Consider the following 25495-nt stretch of genomic DNA (forward strand, 5'->3'; position numbering starts at 1 on the left):
AGTTTCATGATTGGCAGCTGCCAAGACACTCCCTAGCAACCAAACAGAGTACCCTAGCAACCAAAATCCAAAGAGGGATATCTTCCATTCTGAATGTCACAGAGGAATGGGAGTTGGTTTATATCATTCATAGTGACAATATGCCTTTGGAGTTTCATGATTGGCAGCTGCCAAGTAACTCCATAGCAACCAAACAGAGTACCCTAGCAACCAAAATCCAAAGAGGCATATCTTCCATTCTGTATGTCACAGAGGCATGGGAGTTGGTTTATATCATTCATACTGACAAACAGCTTTTGGAGTTTCATGATTGGCAGCTGCCAAGCTACTCCCTAGCAACCAAACAGAGTACCCTAGCAACCGTTTAGCAAAACGTATATCTCTGCATCAGAACATCGTATAGAGATGAGAGTTGGTTTATATCATTCATACTGACAAGAAGCCTTTGCAGTTTCATCATTAGCAGCTGCCAAGCAACTCCATAGCAACCAAACAGAGTACCCTAGCAACCATTTTACAAGACCTACATCTCTGCATCAGAATATTGTATAGAGATGGGGGTTGGCTCATTAGTTTCAGTTGTAAAACAGTCTGTAAATATCACCATGGTAACTGTGTATTCACACCCTAGCAACCATTTAGAGCCACCTAGCAACCATATTGCAACATATAGAAGCCATATTTTAGCTCCACAACATCGTACAGACATGGTTGTTGGCTCGTATGCAATCATGTACAACACCCTAGCAACCGAGTGGCGAGTTTTGCCACTGCAAGCACCACTTCACATTTTCTTCAGGAAATGTACATTCTAGTTATTATTATTATTCTGGACAAAGTTTGGCGCGTAACTCGCCCCACACCGTTTGTCACAGACCCATGAATGAGGTGTCAAATCGACCGGCTCATTGAGGAGAGGTGTGCTATGACTTTTATAAGCGATCGGGGGTGCGGTGTTCACCCCAGGGGCGAAAAAGCGGCCCAAAAAGTTCCATTGACTTAACATTGCGACGAACTTTGAGCACTCATAGCTCTGAGCGAGGATTTCGCAGAAACGTGTGATTTGCCACATTTGAAGAGGCTGACAGGCTCTGTAAGAACATACCTCACAATGGGGTAAAAGTTGCACCCCTGGGGGGCAGGAGCGTCCCAAAGTTGCCCCATTGACTTACTATGGGGAAGGAATGTCCCGTGAAACACACATGCTTTTCCTACTATGGTAAATTGCATAGGGATTTTGTAATGAACGTAGCTCTGGATCACAGTATCATAGAGACAAGGGGGTGGGCTCATTTTACTCAGACGACCAATCAGTCTCTCAGGATCATTGTGAAGCTATCAAGCCACGCCCTAGCAACCATTTAGAGCACCTTAGCAACAAGTCCCATAGACTTCCATTGAAAGAGTTCAAAGGGATATCTCCGGACTGAATTGTCATAGAAACTAGAGGGTGGTCTCGTTTGACTTGGGGCAGCAAACAGCCAATCATGAATCACCTCAACTCTTCCTAGCCCCTCCCTAGCAACCATTGTCGAGCACCTTAGCAACCAAAATCCGAGAGGGATATCTTCCATTCTGAATGTCACAGAGGCATGGGAGTTGGTTTATATCATTCATAGTGACAAGAAGCCTTTGGAGTTTCATCATTGGCAGCTGCCAAGCCACTCCCTAGCAACCAAACAGAGTACCCTAGCAACCAAAATTCAAAGAGGGATATCTTCCATTCTGAATGTCACAGAGAAATGGGAGTTGGTTTATATCATTCATAGTGACAAGAAGCCTTTGCAGTTTCGTCATTGGCAGCTGCCAAGCCACTCCATAGCAACCAAACAGAGTACCCTAGCAACCAAAATCCAAAGAGGGATATCTGCCATTCTGAATGTCACAGAGAAATGGGAGTTGGTTTATATCATTCATAGTGACACAAAGCCTTTTCAGTTTCATCATTGGCAGCTGCCAAGCCACTCCATAGCAACCAAACTTGAGTACCCTAGCAACCGTTTTGCAAGACCTATATCTCCGCATCAGAACATCGTATAGAGATGGGGGTTGGTTTATATCATTCATACTGACAATAAGCCTTTACAGTTTCATCATTAGCAGCTGCCAAACAACTCCATAGCAACCAAACAGAGTACCCTAGCAACCAAAATGCAAAGAGGGATATCTTCCATTCTGAATGTCACAGAGGCATGGGAGTTGGTTTGTTTCATTCATACTGACAACCAGCCTTTGGAGTTTCATTATTGGCAGCTGCCAAGCCAATCCATAGCAACCAAACAGAGTACCCTAGCAACCAAAATCCAAAGAGGGTTATCTTCCATTTTGAATGTCACAAAGAAATGGGAGTTGGTTTATATCATTCATAGTGACAAGAAGCCTTTGCAGTTTCATCACTGGCAGCTGCCAAGCCACTCCCTAGCAACCAAACAGAGTACCCTAGCAACCATTTAGCAAAAATTATTTCTCTGTATCAGAACATCGTATAGAGCTGGGAGTTGGTTTATATCATTCATACTGACAAGCAGCCTCTGGGAGTTTTATGGTTGGCAGCTGACAAGCCACTCCCTAGCAACCAAACAGAGTACCCTAGCAACCAATATCCAAAGAGGGATATCTTCCATTCTGAATGTCGCAGAGCCATGGGAGTTGGTTTATATCATTCATAGTGACAACAAGCCTTTGGAGTTTCATGATTGGCAGCTGACAAGCCACTCCATAGCAACCAAACAGAGTACCCTAGCAACAACAATCCAAAGAGGGATATCTTCCATTCTGAATGTCGCAGAGGCATGGGAGTTGGTTTATATCATTCATACCGGCAAGCAGCCTTTGGAGTTTCATGACTGGCAGCTGACAAGCCACTCCCTAGCAACCAAACAGAGTACCCTAGCAACCAAAATCCAAAGAGGGATATCTTCCATTCTGAATGTCACAGAGGCATGGGAGTTGGTTTATATCATTCATACTGACAAGAAGCCTTTGGAGTTTCATCATTGGCAGCTGCCAAACCACTCCATAGCAACCAAACAGAGTACCCTAGCAACCAAAATCCAAAGAGGGATATCTTCCATTCTGAATGTCACAGAGGCATGGGAGTTGGTTTATATCATTCAGACTGACAAGAAGCCTTTGGAGTTTCATCATTGGCAGCTGCCAAACCACTCCATAGCAACCAAACAGAGTACCCTAGCAACCAAAATCCAAAGAGGGATATCTTCCATTCTGAATGTCACAGAGGCATTGGAGTTGGTTTATATCGACAAGCAGCCTTTGAGTTTCATGATTGGCAGCTGCCAAGACACTCCCTAGCAACCAAACAGAGTACCCTAGCAACCAAAATCCAAAGAGGGATATCTTCCATTCTGAATGTCACAGAGGCATGGGAGTTGGTTTATATCATTCATACTGACAAGAAGCCTTTGGAGTTTCATCATTGGCAGCTGCCAAAGAACTCCATAGCAACCAAACAGAGTACCCTAGCAACCAAAATCCAAAGAGGGATATCTTCCATTCTGAATGTCACAGAGGCATTGGAGTTGGTTTATATCGACAAGCAGCCTTTGAGTTTCATGATTGGCAGCTGCAAAGACACTCCCTAGCAACCAAACAGAGTACCCTAACAACCAAAATCCAAAGAGGGATATCTTCCATTCTGAATGTCACAGAGGCATGGGAGTTGTTTTTTTTATATCATTCATAGTGACAAGAAGCCTTTGGAATTTCATCATTGGCAGCTGCCAAGTAACTCCATAGCAACCAAACAGAGTACCCTAGCAGCCAAAATCCAAAGAGGCATATCTTCCATTCTGAATGTCACAGAGGCATGGGACTTGGATTATTTCATTTATACTGACAAGCAGCCTTTGGAGTTTCATGATTGGCAGCTGCCAAGCTACTCCCTAGCAACCAAACAGAGTACCATAGCAACCGTTTAGCAAAACGTATATCTCTGCATCAGAACATCGTATAGAGATGGGAGTTGGTTTATATCATTCATACTGACAAGAAGCCTTTGCAGTTTCATCATTAGCAGCTGCCAAGCAACTCCATAGCAACCAAACAGAGTACCCTAGCAACCATTTTACAAGACCTACATCTCTGCATCAGAATATTGTTTAGAGATGTTGGTTGGCTCATTAGTTTCAGTTGTAAAACAGTCTGTAAATATCACCATGGTAACTGTGTATTCACACCCTAGCAACCAGTTAGAGCCACCTAGCAACCATATTGCAACATGTCGAAGCCATATTTCAGCTCCACAACATCGTACAGACATGGTTGTTGGCTCGTATGCAATCATGTACAACACCCTAGCAACCGAGTGGCGAGTTTTGCCACTGCAAGCACCACTTCACATTTTCTTCAGGAAATGTACATTCTAGTTATTATTATTATTATTCTGGACAAAGTTTGGCGCGTAATGCGCCCCGCACCGTTTGTCACAGACCCCTGAGTAAAGTGTCAAATCGACCGGCTCATTGAGGAGAGGTGTGCTATGACTTTTCTAAGCGATCGGGTGTACGATGTTCGCACAGCGGACGAAAAAGCGGCCAAAAAAGTCCCCATTGACTTTACATTGGGAGTTCTAAAAATATTTGAATCCCAACTGCCGTTTTCACACACACAGACTCCAAAGGGCCTGACAGCCCTGCGTCTCTCCCTCTCTCTCTCCCTCAGAGGATTTATATTATCAAGCAGCCAATAAGTAATGGCCTAAAATCTTCATAGCCACACCCTAGCAACCAGTTTTAGCACCCTAGCAACCACTAAGAGCTCCCTAGCAACCACCCTAAACCAAAAAAAAAATTGTTTTTAATTTTTTTGTATTTTTTAACGCAATATTACACTCGTGGCCTTGCGATATTGCTCCATGCTTGTGCCTATTCGGCCATAGGCACGAGGCCGCAGGCCGAGTGCCGTACTGAAGGCACTCGTTATTAAAGATTTTAATAACTCTATAAAAACTCCATAGTAACCATCTTTGACAACTACCAACCACCTAGTAACACCATAGCAACTAAAAAAAATACCTTAGCAACCATCCTGAAAACCCTAGCAACGTCTAGAAACGCTCTAGTAACCACCAAAAATACCGTAGCAACCACCCAGAACACCCTAGCAACTGTCTAGCAACCCCCAGAACACCTAGCAACTGCCTAGCAACCACCCAGAACACCCTAGCAACTGCCTAGCAATGCCCTAGCATCCACCCAATATACCATAGCAACTGCCTAGCAACACCATAGCAACCACCCAGAACACCCTAGTAACCACCTAGCAACGCCCTAGCAACCGCCTAGCAACGCCCTAGCAACCACCCAGAACACCCTAGTAACTGCCTAGCAACGCCCTAGCAACCACCAAGAATACCCTAGCAACCGCCTAGCAACCACCCAGAATACCCTAGCAACGCCATAGCAACCACCCAGAATACCCTAGCAACCACCCAGAACACCCTAGCAACTGCCTAGCAACGCCCTAGCAACCACCTAGAACACAATAGCAACACCATAGCAACCACTCAGAATACCCTAGCAACCGCCTAGCAACCACCCAGAACACCCTAGCAACTGCCGATCAACGCCCTAGCAACCACCCAGAATACCCTAGCAACCGCCTAGGAACACCATAGCATCCACCCAGAATACCCTAGTAACTGCCTAGCAACACCCTAGCAACCCCCAGAATACCCTAGCAACCACCTAGCAACACCATAGCAACCACCAAGAATACCCTAGCAACCACCTAGCAACACCATAGCAACCACCCAGAATACCCTAGCAACTGCCTAGCAATGCCCTAGCAACCACCCAGAACACCCTAGCAACTGCCTAGCAACCCCCCAGAATACCCTAGCAACCGCCTAGCAACACCATATCAATCACCCAGAATACCCTAGCAACTGCCTAGCAACACCATAGCAACCACCCAGAATACCCTAGCAACTGCCTAGCAACACCCTAGCAACCACCAAGAATACCCTAGCAACCGCCTAGCAACACCATAGCAACCACCCAGAATACCCTAGCAACCACCTAGCAACACCATAGAAACCACCCAGAATACCCTAGCAACTACCTAGCAACGCCCTAGCAACCATCCAGAACACCCTAGCAACTGCCTAGCAACCCCCCAGAATACCCTAGCAACCGCCTAGCAACACCATAGCAATCACCCAGAATACCCTTGCAACTGCCTAGCAACGCCCTAGCAACCACCCAGAATACCCTAGCAACCCCCTAGCAACATCATAGCAACTACTCAGAATACCCTAGCAACTGCCTAGCAACCACCCAGAATACCCTAGCAACTGCCTAGCAACACCCTAGCAACCACCTAGCAAAGCCCTAGCAACCACACAAAACACCCTAGCAACACCCTAGCAACCACCTGAACAACATGAATAAGCCATATCTCAGCACCAGAACATCGTACAGACATGTTTGTTGCCTTGTATGCAATCATGTACCACACTCTAGCAACCGAGTGGCGAGTTTTGCCACTGCAAGCACCACTTCACATTTTCTTCAGGAAATGTACATTCTAGTTATTATTCTTATTTTTATTCTGGACAAAGTTTGGCGCGTAACTCGCCCCGCACCGTTTGTCACAGGCTCTTGAGTGAGGTGTCAAATCGACCGGCTCATTGAGGAGAGGTGTGCTATGACTTTTCTAAGCGATCGGGTGTACGATGTTCGCACAGCGGACGAAAAAGTGGCCAAAAAAGTCCCCATTGACTTTACATTGGGAGTTCTAAAAATATTTGAATCCCAACTGCCGTTTTCACACACACAGACTCCAAAGGGCCTGACACCCCTGCATCTCTCCCTCTCTCTCTCCCTCAGAGGATTTATATTATCAAGCAGCCAATAAGTAATGGCCTAAAATCTTCATAGCTACACCCTAGCAACCAGTTTCAGCACCCTAGCAACCACTAAGAGCTCCCTAGCAACCACCCTAAACCAAAAAAAAATAGTTTTTTAATTTTTTTGTATTTTTTAACGCAATATTACACTTGTGGCCTTGCGATATTGCTCCATGCTTGTGCTTATTCGGCCATAGGCACGAGGCCGTAGGCCGAGTGCCGTACTGAAGGCACTCGTTATTAAAGATTTTAATAACTCTATAAAAACTCCATAGTAACCATCTTTGACAACTACCAACCACCTAGTAACACCATAGCAACAAAACAAATACCTTAGCAACCATCCTGAACACCCTAGCAACGTCTAGAAACGCTCTAGTAACCATCAAAAATACCGTAGCAACCCCCCAGAACACCTAGCAACTGCCTAGCAACCACCCAGAACACCCTAGCAACTGCCTAGCAACGCCCTAGCATCCACCCAAAATACCATTGCAACTGCCTAGCAACGCCCTAGCAACCACCCAGAATACCCTAGCAACCGCCTAGCAACACCATAGCAACCACCCAGAATACCCTAGCAACTGCCTAGCAACCACCCAGAATACCCTAGCAACCGCCTAGCAACACCATAGCAACCACCCAGAACACCCTAGCAACCACCTAGCAACACCATAGCAACCACCCAGAACAGCCTAGCAAACACCTAGCAACGCCCTAGCAACCACCCAGAATACCATAGCAACCGCCTAGCAACCACCCAGAATACCCTAGCAACCGCCTAGTAACACCATAGCAACCACCAAGAATACCCTAGCAACTGCCTAGCAACACCATAGCAACCACCCAGAACAGCCTAGCAACCACCTAGCAACGCCCTAGCAACGCCCTAGCAACCACCAAGAATACCCTAGCAACCGCCTAGCAACCACCCAGAATACCCTAGCAACCGCCTAGCAACACCATAGCAACCACCAAGAATACCCTAGCAACTGCCTAGCAACCACCCAGAACACCCTAGCAACCGCCAAGCAACGCCCTAGCAACCATTTAGAGCCACATATAAACCATATTGCAACATATAGAAGCTATATTTCAGCTCCACAACATCGTACAGACATGGTTGTTGGCTCGTATGCAATCATGTACAACACCCTAGCAACCGAGTGGAGAGTTTTGCCACTGCAAGCACCATTTCACATTTTCTTCAGGAAATGTACATTCTAGTTAGTGGTGCTTGCTGAAAGCAAGGCATCACTATTGTTATTGCTCATACTTATTAGTGGTGCTTGCTGAAAGCAAGGCATCACTATTGTTATTGCTCATACTTATTATTCTTATTCTTATTATTATTAGTGGTGCTTGCTGAAAGCAAGGCATCACTATTGTTATTGCTCATACTTATTATTCTTATTCTTATTATTATTATTAATGGTGCTTGCTGAAAGCAAGGCATCATTAGTGTTCTCTTGCATACTTATTATTAGTGGTGCTTTTTTAAAAGCATCACTATTGTTATTGCTCATACTTATTATTAATGGTGCTTGCTGAAAGCAAGGCATCATTAGTGTTCTCTTGCATACTTATTATTTTTATTATTATTATTCTTCCACACAAAAGTTTGGCGCGTAACTCGCCCCGCACCGTTTGTCTCAGACCCATGAATGAGGTGTCAAATCGACCGGCTCATTGAGGAGAGGTGTGCTATGACTTTTATAAGCGATCAGGGGTGCGGTGTTCGCCCCAGGGGCGAAAAAGCGGCCAAAAAAGTCCCATTGACTTAACATTGAGACAAATTTTGACCACACGTAGCTCTAAGCGAGGATTTCGCAGAAATGTGTGATTTGCCACATTTGAAGAGGCTGACAGGCTCTGTAAGAACATACCTCACAATGGGGTAAAAGTTGCACCCCAGGGGGGCAGGAGCGTCCCAAAGTTGCCCCACTGACTTACTATGGGGAAGGAACGTCCCGTGAAACACACATGCTTTTCCTACTATGGTAAATTGCATAGAGATTTTGTATTGAACGTAGCTCTGGATCACAGTGTCATAGAGACAAGGGGGGGGGGGGGGGGGCTCATTTTACTCAGATGACCAATCAGTCTCTCAGGATCATTGTGAAGCTATCAAACCACGCCCTAGCAACCATTTAGAGCCCCTTAGCAACAAGTTCCATAGACTTCCATTGAAAGAGTTCAAAGAGATATCTCCAGACTAAATTGTCATAGAAACATGGGGGTGGTCTCATTTGACTCGGGGCAGCAAACAGCCAATCATGAATCACCTCAACACTTCCAAGCCACTCCCTAGCAACCATTGTCGAGCACCTTAGCAACCAAAATCCAAAGAGGGATATCTTCCATTCTGAATGTCCCAGAGGCATGGGAGTTGGTTTATATCATTCATAGTGACAAGAAACCTTTGGAGTTTCATCATTGGCAGCTGACAAGCCACTCCCTAGCAACCAAACAGAGTACCCTAGCAACCAAAATCCAAAGAGGGATATCTTCTATTCTGAATGTCGCAGAGGCATGGAAGTTGGTTTATATCATTCATAGTGACAAGAAGCCTTTGGAGTTTCATGATTGGCAGCTGACAAGCCACTCCCTAGCAACCAAACAGAGTACCCTAGCAACCAAAATCCAAAGAGGCATATCTTCCATTCTGAATGTCACAGAGACATGGGAGTTGGCTTATATCATTCATACTGACAAGAAGCCTTTGGAAATTCATCATTGGCAGCTGCCAAGCCACTCCATAGCAACCATTGTCGAGCACCTTAGCAACCAAAATCCAAAGAGGGATATCTTCCATTCTGAATGTCACAGAGGCATGGGAGTTGGTTTATATCATTCATAGTGACAAGAAACCTTTGGAGTTTCATCATTGGCAGCTGACAAGCCACTCCCTAGCAACCAAACAGAGTACCCTAGCAACCAAAATCCAAAGAGGCATATCTTCCATTCTGAATGTCACAGAGGCATGGGAGTTGGTTTATATCATTCATACTGACAAGAAGCCTTTGGAAATTCATCATTGGCAGCTGCCAAACTACTCCATAGCAACCAAACAGAGTACCATAGCAACCAAAATCCAAAGAGGGATATCTTCCATTCTGAATGTCACAGAGGCATGGTAGTTGGTTTATATCGTTCATACTGACAAGAAGCCTTTGGAAATTCATCATTGGCAGCTGCCAAACCACTCCATAGCAACCATTGTCGAACACCTTAGCAACCAAAATCCAAAGAGGGATATCTTCCATTCTGAATGTCCCAGAGGCATGGGAGTTGGTTTATATCATTCATAGTGACAAGAAACCTTTGGAGTTTCATCATTGGCAGCTGACAAGCCACTCCCTAGCAACCAAACAGAGTACCCTAGCAACCAAAATCCAAAGAGGTATATCTTCCATTCTGAATGTCGCAGAGGCATGGAAGTTGGTTTATATCATTCATAGTGACAAGAAGCCTTTGGAGTTCCATGATTGGCAGCTGACAAGCCACTCCCTAGCAACCAAACAGAGTACCCTAGCAACCAAAATCCAAAGAGGCATATCTTCCATTCTGAATGTCACAGAGGCATGGGAGTTGGTTTATATCATTCATACTGACAAGAAGCCTTTGGAAATTCATCATTGGCAGCTGCCAAACTACTCCATAGCAACCAAACAGAGTACCTTAGCAACCAAAATCCAAAGAGGGATATCTTCCATTCTGAATGTCACAGAGGCATGGGAGTTGGTTTATATCATCCATAGTGACAAGATGCCTTTGGAGTTTCATGATTGGCAGCTGCCAAGTAACTCCATAGCAACCAAACAGAGTACCCTAGCAACCAAAATCCAAAGAGGGATATCTTCCATTCTGAATGTCACAGAGGCATGGGAGTTGGTTTATATCATTCATAGTGACAAGATGCCTTTGGAGTTTGATGATTGGCAGCTGCCAAGTAACTCCATAGCAACCAAACAGAGTACCCTAGCAACCAAAATCCAAAGAGGCATATCTTCCATTCTGAATGTCACAGAGGCATGGGAGTTGGTTTATATCATTCATATTGACAAGCAGCCTTTGAGTTTCATGATTGGCAGCTGCCAAGACACTCCCTAGCAACCAAACAGAGTACCCTAGCAACCAAAATCCAAAGAGGGATATCTTCCATTCTGAATGTCACAGAGGAATGGGAGTTGGTTTATATCATTCATAGTGACAATATGCCTTTGGAGTTTCATGATTGGCAGCTGCCAAGTAACTCCATAGCAACCAAACAGAGTACCCTAGCAACCAAAATCCAAAGAGGCATATCTTCCATTCTGTATGTCACAGAGGCATGGGAGTTGGTTTATATCATTCATACTGACAAACAGCTTTTGGAGTTTCATGATTGGCAGCTGCCAAGCTACTCCCTAGCAACCAAACAGAGTACCCTAGCAACCGTTTAGCAAAACGTATATCTCTGCATCAGAACATCGTATAGAGATGAGAGTTGGTTTATATCATTCATACTGACAAGAAGCCTTTGCAGTTTCATCATTAGCAGCTGCCAAGCAACTCCATAGCAACCAAACAGAGTACCCTAGCAACCATTTTACAAGACCTACATCTCTGCATCAGAATATTGTATAGAGATGGGGGTTGGCTCATTAGTTTCAGTTGTAAAACAGTCTGTAAATATCACCATGGTAACTGTGTATTCACACCCTAGCAACCATTTAGAGCCACCTAGCAACCATATTGCAACATATAGAAGCCATATTTTAGCTCCACAACATCGTACAGACATGGTTGTTGGCTCGTATGCAATCATGTACAACACCCTAGCAACCGAGTGGCGAGTTTTGCCACTGCAAGCACCACTTCACATTTTCTTCAGGAAATGTACATTCTAGTTCTTATTATTATTATTCTGGACAAAGTTTGGCGCGAAACTCGCCCCGCACCGTTTGTCACAGACCCCTGAGTGAAGTGTCAAATCGACCGGCTCATTGAGGAGAGGTGTGCTATGACTTTTCTAAGCGATCGGGTGTACGATGTTCGCACAGCGGACGAAAAAGCGGCCAAAAAAGTCCCCATTGACTTTACATTGGGCATTCTAAAAATATTTGAATCCCAACCGACGTTTTCACACACACACCACTCCAAAGGGCCTGACAGCCCTGCGTCTCTCCCTCTCTCTCTCCCTCAGAGGATTTATATTATCAAGCAGCCAATAAGTAATTTCCTTAAATCTTCATAGCCACACCCTAGCAACCAGTTTTAGCACCCTAGCAACCACTAAGAGCTCCCTAGCAACCACCCTAAACCAAAAAAAATTTTTTTTTACATTTTTTTGTATTTTTTAACGCAATATTACACTCGTGGCCTTGCGATATTGCTCCATGCTTGTGCCTATTCAGCCATAGGCACGAGGCCGCAGGCCGAGTGCCGTACTGAAGGCACTCGTTATTAAAGATTTTAATAACTCTATAAAAACTCCATAGTAACCATCTTTGACAACTACCAACCACCTAGTAACAAAATAGCAACTACCAAAAATACCTTAGCAACCATCCTGAACACCCTAGCAACGTCTAGAAACGCTCTAGTAGATCATAGAAACACCAAGGTGGTCTCGTTTCACTCAGGGCATCAAATGGCCAATCATGAATCACCTCAACACTTCCTAGCCCCTCCCTAGCAACCATTGTCGAGCACCTTAGCAACCAAAATCCTAGAGGGATATCTTCTATTCTGAATGTCACAGAGGCATGGAAGTTGGTTTATATCATTCATAGTAACAAAAAGCCTTTGCAGTTTCATCAATGGCAGCTGTCAAGCAACTCCATAGCAACCAAACAGATTACCCTAGCAACCAAAATTCAAAGAGGGATATCTTCCATTCTGAATGTCACAGAGGCATGGGAGTTTGTTTATGTCATTCATACTGAAAAGCAGCCTTTGGAGTTCATCATTAGCAGCTGCCAAGCCACTCCATAGCAACCAAACAGAGTACCCTAGCAACTATTTAGCAAGACCTATATCTCTGTATCAGAGCATCGTATAGAGATGGGGGAAGGTTTATATAATTCAATATTGACAAGAAGCCTTTGGAGTTTCATGATTGGCAGCTGCCAAGCCACTCCCTAGCAACCAATCATAGTACCCTAGCAACCAAAATCCAAAGAGGGATATCTTCCAGTCTGAATGTCTCAGAGGCATGGGAGTTGGTTTATATCCTTCATAGTAACAAAAAGCCGTTGCAGTTTCATCAATGGCAGCTGTCAAGCAACTCCATAGCAACCAAACAGATTACCCTAGCAACCAAAATTCAAAGAGGGATATCTTCCATTCTGAATGTCACAGAGGCATGGGAGTTGGTTTATGTCATTCATACTGACAAGAAGCCTTTGGTGTTTCATGATTGGCAGCTGCCAAGCAACTCCATAACAACCAAACAGAGTACCCTAGCAACCAAAATCCAAACAGGGATCTCTTCCATTCTGAATGTCACAGAGGCATGGGAGTTGGTTTATATCATTCATACTGACAAGAAACCTTTGGAATTTCATCATTGGCAGCTGCCAAGTAACTCCATAGCAACCAAACAGAGTACCCTAGTAACCAAAATCCAAAGAGGGATATCTTCCATTCTGAAAGTCACACAGGCATGGGAGTTGGTTTATATCATTCATAATGACAAGCAGCCTTTGGAGTTTCATGATTGGCACCTGCCAAGTCACTCCCTTGCAACCAAACAGAGGACCCTAGCAACCAAATTCCAAAGAGGGATATCTTCCATTCTGAATGTCACAGAGGCATGGGAGTTGGTTTAAATCATTTATACTGACAATCAGCCTTTGGAGTTTCATCATTGGCACCTGCCAAGTCACTCCCTGGCAACCAAACAGAGGACCCTAGCAACCGTTTATCATGACCCATGTCTCTGCATCAGAACATCACATAGAGATGGGGGTTGGCTCTTTTGTTTTGGTTGGGAAACTGTCTGTAACTATCACCATGGTAACTGATTTCACACCCTAGCAACCGTTTAGAGCCACCTAGCAACCATATTGCAACATATAGAAGCCATATTTCAGCTCCACAACATTGTACAGACATGGTTGTTGGCTCGAATGCAATCATGTACAACACCCTAGCAACCAAGTGGAGAGTTTTGCCACTGCAAGCACCACTTCACATTTTCTTCAGGAAATGTACATTCTAGTTTTTATTATTATTATTCTTCCACACAAAAGTTTGGCGCGTAACTCGCCCCGCACCGTTTGTCTCAGACCCATGAATGAGGTGTCAAATCGACCGGCTCATTGAGGAGAGGTGTGCTATGACTTTTATAAGCGATCAGGGGTGCGGTGTTCGCCCCAGGGGCGAAAAAGCGGCCAAAAAAGTCCCATTGACTTAACATTGAGACAAATTTTGACCACACGTAGCTCTAAGCGAGGATTTCGCAGAAATGTGTGATTTGCCACATTTGAAGAGGCTGACAGGCTCTGTAAGAACATACCTCACAATGGGGTAAAAGTTGCACCCCAGGGGGGCAGGAGCGTCCCAAAGTTGCCCCACTGACTTACTATGGGGAAGGAACGTCCCGTGAAACACACATGCTTTTCCTACTATGGTAAATTGCATAGAGATTTTGTATTGAACGTAGCTCTGGATCACAGTGTCATAGAGACAAGGGGGGGGGGGGGGGGCTCATTTTACTCAGATGACCAATCAGTCTCTCAGGATCATTGTGAAGCTATCAAACCACGCCCTAGCAACCATTTAGAGCCCCTTAGCAACAAGTTCCATAGACTTCCATTGAAAGAGTTCAAAGAGATATCTCCAGACTAAATTGTCATAGAAACATGGGGGTGGTCTCATTTGACTCGGGGCAGCAAACAGCCAATCATGAATCACCTCAACACTTCCAAGCCACTCCCTAGCAACCATTGTCGAGCACCTTAGCAACCAAAATCCAAAGAGGGATATCTTCCATTCTGAATGTCCCAGAGGCATGGGAGTTGGTTTATATCATTCATAGTGACAAGAAACCTTTGGAGTTTCATCATTGGCAGCTGACAAGCCACTCCCTAGCAACCAAACAGAGTACCCTAGCAACCAAAATCCAAAGAGGGATATCTTCTATTCTGAATGTCGCAGAGGCATGGAAGTTGGTTTATATCATTCATAGTGACAAGAAGCCTTTGGAGTTTCATGATTGGCAGCTGACAAGCCACTCCCTAGCAACCAAACAGAGTACCCTAGCAACCAAAATCCAAAGAGGCATATCTTCCATTCTGAATGTCACAGAGACATGGGAGTTGGCTTATATCATTCATACTGACAAGAAGCCTTTGGAAATTCATCATTGGCAGCTGCCAAGCCACTCCATAGCAACCATTGTCGAGCACCTTAGCAACCAAAATCCAAAGAGGGATATCTTCCATTCTGAATGTCACAGAGGCATGGGAGTTGGTTTATATCATTCATAGTGACAAGAAACCTTTGGAGTTTCATCATTGGCAGCTGACAAGCCACTCCCTAGCAACCAAACAGAGTACCCTAGCAACCAAAATCCAAAGAGGCATATCTTCCATTCTGAATGTCACAGAGGCATGGGAGTTGGTTTATATCATTCATACTGACAAGAAGCCTTTGGAAATTCATCATTGGCAGCTGCCAAACTACTCCATAGCAACCAAACAGAGTACCATAGCAACCAAAATCCAAAGAGGGATATCTTCCATTCTGAATGTCACAGAGGCATGGTAGTTGGTTTATATCGTTCATACTGACAAGAAGCCTTTGGAAATTCATCATTGGCAGCTGCCAAACCACTCCATAGCAACCATTGTCGAACACCTTAGCAACCAAAATCCAAAGAGGGATATCTTCCATTCTGAATGTCCCAGAGGCATGGGAGTTGGTTTATATCATTCATAGTGACAAGAAACCTTTGGAGTTTCATCATTGGCAGCTGACAAGCCACTCCCTAGCAACCAAACAGAGTACCCTAGCAACCAAAATCCAAAGAGGTATATCTTCCATTCTGAATGTCGCAGAGGCATGGAAGTTGGTTTATATCATTCATAGTGACAAGAAGCCTTTGGAGTTCCATGATTGGCAGCTGACAAGCCACTCCCTAGCAACCAAACAGAGTACCCTAGCAACCAAAATCCAAAGAGGCATATCTTCCATTCTGAATGTCACAGAGGCATGGGAGTTGGTTTATATCATTCATACTGACAAGAAGCCTTTGGAAATTCATCATTGGCAGCTGCCAAACTACTCCATAGCAACCAAACAGAGTACCTTAGCAACCAAAATCCAAAGAGGGATATCTTCCATTCTGAATGTCACAGAGGCATGGGAGTTGGTTTATATCATCCATAGTGACAAGATGCCTTTGGAGTTTCATGATTGGCAGCTGCCAAGTAACTCCATAGCAACCAAACAGAGTACCCTAGCAACCAAAATCCAAAGAGGGATATCTTCCATTCTGAATGTCACAGAGGCATGGGAGTTGGTTTATATCATTCATAGTGACAAGATGCCTTTGGAGTTTGATGATTGGCAGCTGCCAAGTAACTCCATAGCAACCAAACAGAGTACCCTAGCAACCAAAATCCAAAGAGGCATATCTTCCATTCTGAATGTCACAGAGGCATGGGAGTTGGTTTATATCATTCATATTGACAAGCAGCCTTTGAGTTTCATGATTGGCAGCTGCCAAGACACTCCCTAGCAACCAAACAGAGTACCCTAGCAACCAAAATCCAAAGAGGGATATCTTCCATTCTGAATGTCACAGAGGAATGGGAGTTGGTTTATATCATTCATAGTGACAATATGCCTTTGGAGTTTCATGATTGGCAGCTGCCAAGTAACTCCATAGCAACCAAACAGAGTACCCTAGCAACCAAAATCCAAAGAGGCATATCTTCCATTCTGTATGTCACAGAGGCATGGGAGTTGGTTTATATCATTCATACTGACAAACAGCTTTTGGAGTTTCATGATGGGCAGCTGCCAAGCTACTCCCTAGCAACCAAACAGAGTACCCTAGCAACCGTTTAGCAAAACGTATATCTCTGCATCAGAACATCGTATAGAGATGAGAGTTGGTTTATATCATTCATACTGACAAGAAGCCTTTGCAGTTTCATCATTAGCAGCTGCCAAGCAACTCCATAGCAACCAAACAGAGTACCCTAGCAACCATTTTACAAGACCTACATCTCTGCATCAGAATATTGTATAGAGATGGGGGTTGGCTCATTAGTTTCAGTTGTAAAACAGTCTGTAAATATCACCATGGTAACTGTGTATTCACACCCTAGCAACCATTTAGAGCCACCTAGCAACCATATTGCAACATATAGAAGCCATATTTTAGCTCCACAACATCGTACAGACATGGTTGTTGGCTCGTATGCAATCATGTACAACACCCTAGCAACCGAGTGGCGAGTTTTGCCACTGCAAGCACCACTTCACATTTTCTTCAGGAAATGTACATTCTAGTTCTTCTTATTATTATTATTCTGGACAAAAGTTTGGCGCGTAATGCGCCCCGCACCGTTTGTCACAGGCTCTTGAGTGAGGTGTCAAATCGACCGGCTCATTGAGGAGAGGTGTGCTATGACTTTTCTAAGCGATCGGGTGTACGATGTTCGCACAGCGGACGAAAAAGTGGCCAAAAAAGTCCCCATTGACTTTACATTGGGAGTTACATTGAATCCCAACTGCCGTTTTCACACACACAGACTCCAAAGGGCCTGACACCCCTGCATCTCTCCCTCTCTCTCTCCCTCAGAGGATTTATGTTATCAAGCAGCCAATAAGTAATGGCCTAAAATCTTCATAGCTACACCCTAGCAACCAGTTTCAGCACCCTAGCAACCACTAAGAGCTCCCTAGCAACCACCCTAAACCAAAAAAAAATAGTTTTTTAAATTTTTTGTATTTTTTAACGCAATATTACACTTGTGGCCTTGCGATATTGCTCCATGCTTGTGCTTATTCGGCCATAGGCACGAGGCCGTAGGCCGAGTGCCGTACTGAAGGCACTCGTTATTAAAGATTTTAATAACTCTATAAAAACTCCATAGTAACCATCTTTGACAACTACCAACCACCTAGTAACACCATAGCAACAAAACAAATACCTTAGCAACCATCCTGAACACCCTAGCAACGTCTAGAAACGCTCTAGTAACCATCAAAAATACCGTAGCAACCCCCCAGAACACCTAGCAACTGCCTAGCAACCACCCAGAACACCCTAGCAACTGCCTAGCAACGCCCTAGCATCCACCCAAAATACCATTGCAACTGCCTAGCAACGCCCTAGCAACCACCCAGAATACCCTAGCAACCGCCTAGCAACACCATAGCAACCACCCAGAATACCCTAGCAACTGCCTAGCAACCACCCAGAATACCCTAGCAACCGCCTAGCAACACCATAGCAACCACCCAGAACACCCTAGCAACCACCTAGCAACACCATAGCAACCACCCAGAACAGCCTAGCAAACACCTAGCAACGCCCTAGCAACCACCCAGAATACCCTAGCAACCGCCTAGCAACCACCCAGAATACCCTAGCAACCGCCTAGTAACACCATAGCAACCACCAAGAATACCCTAGCAACTGCCTAGCAACACCATAGCAACCACCCAGAACAGCCTAGCAACCACCTAGCAACGCCCTAGCAACGCCCTAGCAACCACCAAGAATACCCTAGCAACCGCCTAGCAACCACCCAGAATACCCTAGCAACCGCCTAGCAACACCATAGCAACCACCAAGAATACCCTAGCAACTGCCTAGCAACCACCCAGAACACCCTAGCAACCGCCAAGCAACGCCCTAGCAACCATTTAGAGCCACATATAAACCATATTGCAACATATAGAAGCTATATTTCAGCTCCACAACATCGTACAGACATGGTTGTTGGCTCGTATGCAATCATGTACAACACCCTAGCAACCGAGTGGAGAGTTTTGCCACTGCAAGCACCATTTCACATTTTCTTCAGGAAATGTACATTCTAGTTAGTGGTGCTTGCTGAAAGCAAGGCATCACTATTGTTATTGCTCATACTTATTAGTGGTGCTTGCTGAAAGCAAGGCATCACTATTGTTATTGCTCATACTTATTATTCTTATTATTAATGGTGCTTGCCAAAGGCAAGGCATCATTAGTGTTCTCTTGCATACTTATTATTAGTGGTGCTTGCTGAAAGCAAGGCATCACTATTGTTATTGCTCATACTTATTATTCTTATTATTATTATTATTATTATTATTATTCTGGACAAAGTTTGGCGCGTAATGCGCCCCGCACCGTTTGTCACAGACCCCTGAGTAAAGTGTCAAATCGACCGGCTCATTGAGGAGAGGTGTGCTATGACTTTTCTAAGCGATCGGGTGTACGATGTTCGCACAGCGGACGAAAAAGCGGCCAAAAAAGTCCCCATTGACTTTACATTGGGAGTTCTAAAAATATTTGAATCCCAACTGCCGTTTTCACACACACAGACTCCAAAGGGCCTGACAGCCCTGCGTCTCTCCCTCTCTCTCTCCCTCAGAGGATTTATATTATCAAGCAGCCAATAAGTAATGGCCTAAAATCTTCATAGCCACACCCTAGCAACCAGTTTTAGCACCCTAGCAACCACTAAGAGCTCCCTAGCAACCACCCTAAACCAAAAAAAAAATTGTTTTTAATTTTTTTGTATTTTTTAACGCAATATTACACTCGTGGCCTTGCGATATTGCTCCATGCTTGTGCCTATTCGGCCATAGGCACGAGGCCGCAGGCCGAGTGCCGTACTGAAGGCACTCGTTAATAAAGATTTTAATAACTCTATAAAAACTCCATAGTAACCATCTTTGACAACTACCAACCACCTAGTAACACCATAGCAACTAAAAAAAATACCTTAGCAACCATCCTGAAAACCCTAGCAACGTCTAGAAACGCTCTAGTAACCACCAAAAATACCGTAGCAACCACCCAGAACACCCTAGCAACTGTCTAGCAACCCCCAGAACACCTAGCAACTGCCTAGCAACCACCCAGAACACCCTAGCAACTGCCTAGCAACGCCCTAGCATCCACCCAATATACCATAGCAACTGCCTAGCAACACCATAGCAACCACCCAGAACACCCTAGTAACCACCTAGCAACGCCCTAGCAACCGCCTAGCAACGCCCTAGCAACCACCCAGAACACCCTAGTAACTGCCTAGCAACGCCCTAGCAACCACCAAGAATACCCTAGCAACCGCCTAGCAACCACCCAGAATACCCTAGCAACGCCATAGCAACCACCCAGAATACCCTAGCAACCACCCAGAACACCCTAGCAACTGCCTAGCAACGCCCTAGCAACCACCTAGAACACAATAGCAACACCATAGCAACCACTCAGAATACCCTAGCAACCGCCTAGCAACCACCCAGAACACCCTAGCAACTGCCGATCAACGCCCTAGCAACCACCCAGAATACCCTAGCAACCGCCTAGGAACACCATAGCATCCACCCAGAATACCCTAGTAACTGCCTAGCAACACCCTAGCAACCCCCAGAATACCCTAGCAACCACCTAGCAACACCATAGCAACCACCAAGAATACCCTAGCAACCACCTAGCAACACCATAGCAACCACCCAGAATACCCTAGCAACTGCCTAGCAATGCCCTAGCAACCACCCAGAACACCCTAGCAACTGCCTAGCAACCCCCCAGAATACCCTAGCAACCGCCTAGCAACACCATATCAATCACCCAGAATACCCTAGCAACTGCCTAGCAACACCATAGCAACCACCCAGAATACCCTAGCAACTGCCTAGCAACACCCTAGCAACCACCAAGAATACCCTAGCAACCGCCTAGCAACACCATAGCAACCACCCAGAATACCCTAGCAACCACCTAGCAACACCATAGAAACCACCCAGAATACCCTAGCAACTACCTAGCAACGCCCTAGCAACCATCCAGAACACCCTAGCAACTGCCTAGCAACCCCCCAGAATACCCTAGCAACCGCCTAGCAACACCATAGCAATCACCCAGAATACCCTTGCAACTGCCTAGCAACGCCCTAGCAACCACCCAGAATACCCTAGCAACCCCCTAGCAACATCATAGCAACTACTCAGAATACCCTAGCAACTGCCTAGCAACCACCCAGAATACCCTAGCAACTGCCTAGCAACACCCTAGCAACCACCTAGCAAAGCCCTAGCAACCACACAAAACACCCTAGCAACACCCTAGCAACCACCTGAACAACATGAATAAGCCATATCTCAGCACCAGAACATCGTACAGACATGTTTGTTGCCTTGTATGCAATCATGTACCACACTCTAGCAACCGAGTGGCGAGTTTTGCCACTGCAAGCACCACTTCACATTTTCTTCAGGAAATGTACATTCTAGTTATTATTCTTATTTTTATTCTGGACAAAGTTTGGCGCGTAACTCGCCCCGCACCGTTTGTCACAGGCTCTTGAGTGAGGTGTCAAATCGACCGGCTCATTGAGGAGAGGTGTGCTATGACTTTTCTAAGCGATCGGGTGTACGATGTTCGCACAGCGGACGAAAAAGTGGCCAAAAAAGTCCCCATTGACTTTACATTGGGAGTTCTAAAAATATTTGAATCCCAACTGCCGTTTTCACACACACAGACTCCAAAGGGCCTGACACCCCTGCATCTCTCCCTCTCTCTCTCCCTCAGAGGATTTATATTATCAAGCAGCCAATAAGTAATGGCCTAAAATCTTCATAGCTACACCCTAGCAACCAGTTTCAGCACCCTAGCAACCACTAAGAGCTCCCTAGCAACCACCCTAAACCAAAAAAAAATAGTTTTTTAATTTTTTTGTATTTTTTAACGCAATATTACACTTGTGGCCTTGCGATATTGCTCCATGCTTGTGCTTATTCGGCCATAGGCACGAGGCCGTAGGCCGAGTGCCGTACTGAAGGCACTCGTTATTAAAGATTTTAATAACTCTATAAAAACTCCATAGTAACCATCTTTGACAACTACCAACCACCTAGTAACACCATAGCAACAAAACAAATACCTTAGCAACCATCCTGAACACCCTAGCAACGTCTAGAAACGCTCTAGTAACCATCAAAAATACCGTAGCAACCCCCCAGAACACCTAGCAACTGCCTAGCAACCACCCAGAACACCCTAGCAACTGCCTAGCAACGCCCTAGCATCCACCCAAAATACCATTGCAACTGCCTAGCAACGCCCTAGCAACCACCCAGAATACCCTAGCAACCGCCTAGCAACACCATAGCAACCACCCAGAATACCCTAGCAACTGCCTAGCAACCACCCAGAATACCCTAGCAACCGCCTAGCAACACCATAGCAACCACCCAGAACACCCTAGCAACCACCTAGCAACACCATAGCAACCACCCAGAACAGCCTAGCAAACACCTAGCAACGCCCTAGCAACCACCCAGAATACCCTAGCAACCGCCTAGCAACCACCCAGAATACCCTAGCAACCGCCTAGTAACACCATAGCAACCACCAAGAATACCCTAGCAACTGCCTAGCAACACCATAGCAACCACCCAGAACAGCCTAGCAACCACCTAGCAACGCCCTAGCAACGCCCTAGCAACCACCAAGAATACCCTAGCAACCGCCTAGCAACCACCCAGAATACCCTAGCAACCGCCTAGCAACACCATAGCAACCACCAAGAATACCCTAGCAACTGCCTAGCAACCACCCAGAACACCCTAGCAACCGCCAAGCAACGCCCTAGCAACCATTTAGAGCCACATATAAACCATATTGCAACATATAGAAGCTATATTTCAGCTCCACAACATCGTACAGACATGGTTGTTGGCTCGTATGCAATCATGTACAACACCCTAGCAACCGAGTGGAGAGTTTTGCCACTGCAAGCACCATTTCACATTTTCTTCAGGAAATGTACATTCTAGTTAGTGGTGCTTGCTGAAAGCAAGGCATCACTATTGTTATTGCTCATACTTATTAGTGGTGCTTGCTGAAAGCAAGGCATCACTATTGTTATTGCTCATACTTATTATTCTTATTCTTATTATTATTAGTGGTGCTTGCTGAAAGCAAGGCATCACTATTGTTATTGCTCATACTTATTATTCTTATTAATGGTGCTTGCTGAAAGCAAGGCATCATTAGTGTTCTCTTGCATACTTATTATTTTTATTATTATTATTCTTCCACACAAAAGTTTGGCGCGTAACTCGCCCCGCACCGTTTGTCTCAGACCCATGAATGAGGTGTCAAATCGACCGGCTCATTGAGGAGAGGTGTGCTATGACTTTTATAAGCGATCAGGGGTGCGGTGTTCGCCCCAGGGGCGAAAAAGCGGCCAAAAAAGTCCCATTGACTTAACATTGAGACAAATTTTGACCACACGTAGCTCTAAGCGAGGATTTCGCAGAAATGTGTGATTTGCCACATTTGAAGAGGCTGACAGGCTCTGTAAGAACATACCTCACAATGGGGTAAAAGTTGCACCCCAGGGGGGCAGGAGCGTCCCAAAGTTGCCCCACTGACTTACTATGGGGAAGGAACGTCCCGTGAAACACACATGCTTTTCCTACTATGGTAAATTGCATAGAGATTTTGTATTGAACGTAGCTCTGGATCACAGTGTCATAGAGACAAGGGGGGGGGGGGGGGGCTCATTTTACTCAGATGACCAATCAGTCTCTCAGGATCATTGTGAAGCTATCAAACCACGCCCTAGCAACCATTTAGAGCCCCTTAGCAACAAGTTCCATAGACTTCCATTGAAAGAGTTCAAAGAGATATCTCCAGACTAAATTGTCATAGAAACATGGGGGTGGTCTCATTTGACTCGGGGCAGCAAACAGCCAATCATGAATCACCTCAACACTTCCAAGCCACTCCCTAGCAACCATTGTCGAGCACCTTAGCAACCAAAATCCAAAGAGGGATATCTTCCATTCTGAATGTCCCAGAGGCATGGGAGTTGGTTTATATCATTCATAGTGACAAGAAACCTTTGGAGTTTCATCATTGGCAGCTGACAAGCCACTCCCTAGCAACCAAACAGAGTACCCTAGCAACCAAAATCCAAAGAGGGATATCTTCTATTCTGAATGTCGCAGAGGCATGGAAGTTGGTTTATATCATTCATAGTGACAAGAAGCCTTTGGAGTTTCATGATTGGCAGCTGACAAGCCACTCCCTAGCAACCAAACAGAGTACCCTAGCAACCAAAATCCAAAGAGGCATATCTTCCATTCTGAATGTCACAGAGACATGGGAGTTGGCTTATATCATTCATACTGACAAGAAGCCTTTGGAAATTCATCATTGGCAGCTGCCAAGCCACTCCATAGCAACCATTGTCGAGCACCTTAGCAACCAAAATCCAAAGAGGGATATCTTCCATTCTGAATGTCACAGAGGCATGGGAGTTGGTTTATATCATTCATAGTGACAAGAAACCTTTGGAGTTTCATCATTGGCAGCTGACAAGCCACTCCCTAGCAACCAAACAGAGTACCCTAGCAACCAAAATCCAAAGAGGCATATCTTCCATTCTGAATGTCACAGAGGCATGGGAGTTGGTTTATATCATTCATACTGACAAGAAGCCTTTGGAAATTCATCATTGGCAGCTGCCAAACTACTCCATAGCAACCAAACAGAGTACCATAGCAACCAAAATCCAAAGAGGGATATCTTCCATTCTGAATGTCACAGAGGCATGGTAGTTGGTTTATATCGTTCATACTGACAAGAAGCCTTTGGAAATTCATCATTGGCAGCTGCCAAACCACTCCATAGCAACCATTGTCGAACACCTTAGCAACCAAAATCCAAAGAGGGATATCTTCCATTCTGAATGTCCCAGAGGCATGGGAGTTGGTTTATATCATTCATAGTGACAAGAAACCTTTGGAGTTTCATCATTGGCAGCTGACAAGCCACTCCCTAGCAACCAAACAGAGTACCCTAGCAACCAAAATCCAAAGAGGTATATCTTCCATTCTGAATGTCGCAGAGGCATGGAAGTTGGTTTATATCATTCATAGTGACAAGAAGCCTTTGGAGTTCCATGATTGGCAGCTGACAAGCCACTCCCTAGCAACCAAACAGAGTACCCTAGCAACCAAAATCCAAAGAGGCATATCTTCCATTCTGAATGTCACAGAGGCATGGGAGTTGGTTTATATCATTCATACTGACAAGAAGCCTTTGGAAATTCATCATTGGCAGCTGCCAAACTACTCCATAGCAACCAAACAGAGTACCTTAGCAACCAAAATCCAAAGAGGGATATCTTCCATTCTGAATGTCACAGAGGCATGGGAGTTGGTTTATATCATCCATAGTGACAAGATGCCTTTGGAGTTTCATGATTGGCAGCTGCCAAGTAACTCCATAGCAACCAAACAGAGTACCCTAGCAACCAAAATCCAAAGAGGGATATCTTCCATTCTGAATGTCACAGAGGCATGGGAGTTGGTTTATATCATTCATAGTGACAAGATGCCTTTGGAGTTTGATGATTGGCAGCTGCCAAGTAACTCCATAGCAACCAAACAGAG

Source organism: Scardinius erythrophthalmus (genome assembly GCF_964197995.2).
Source record: "Scardinius erythrophthalmus genome assembly, chromosome: 12".
NCBI classification, from domain to species: Eukaryota; Metazoa; Chordata; class Actinopteri; order Cypriniformes; family Leuciscidae; genus Scardinius; species Scardinius erythrophthalmus.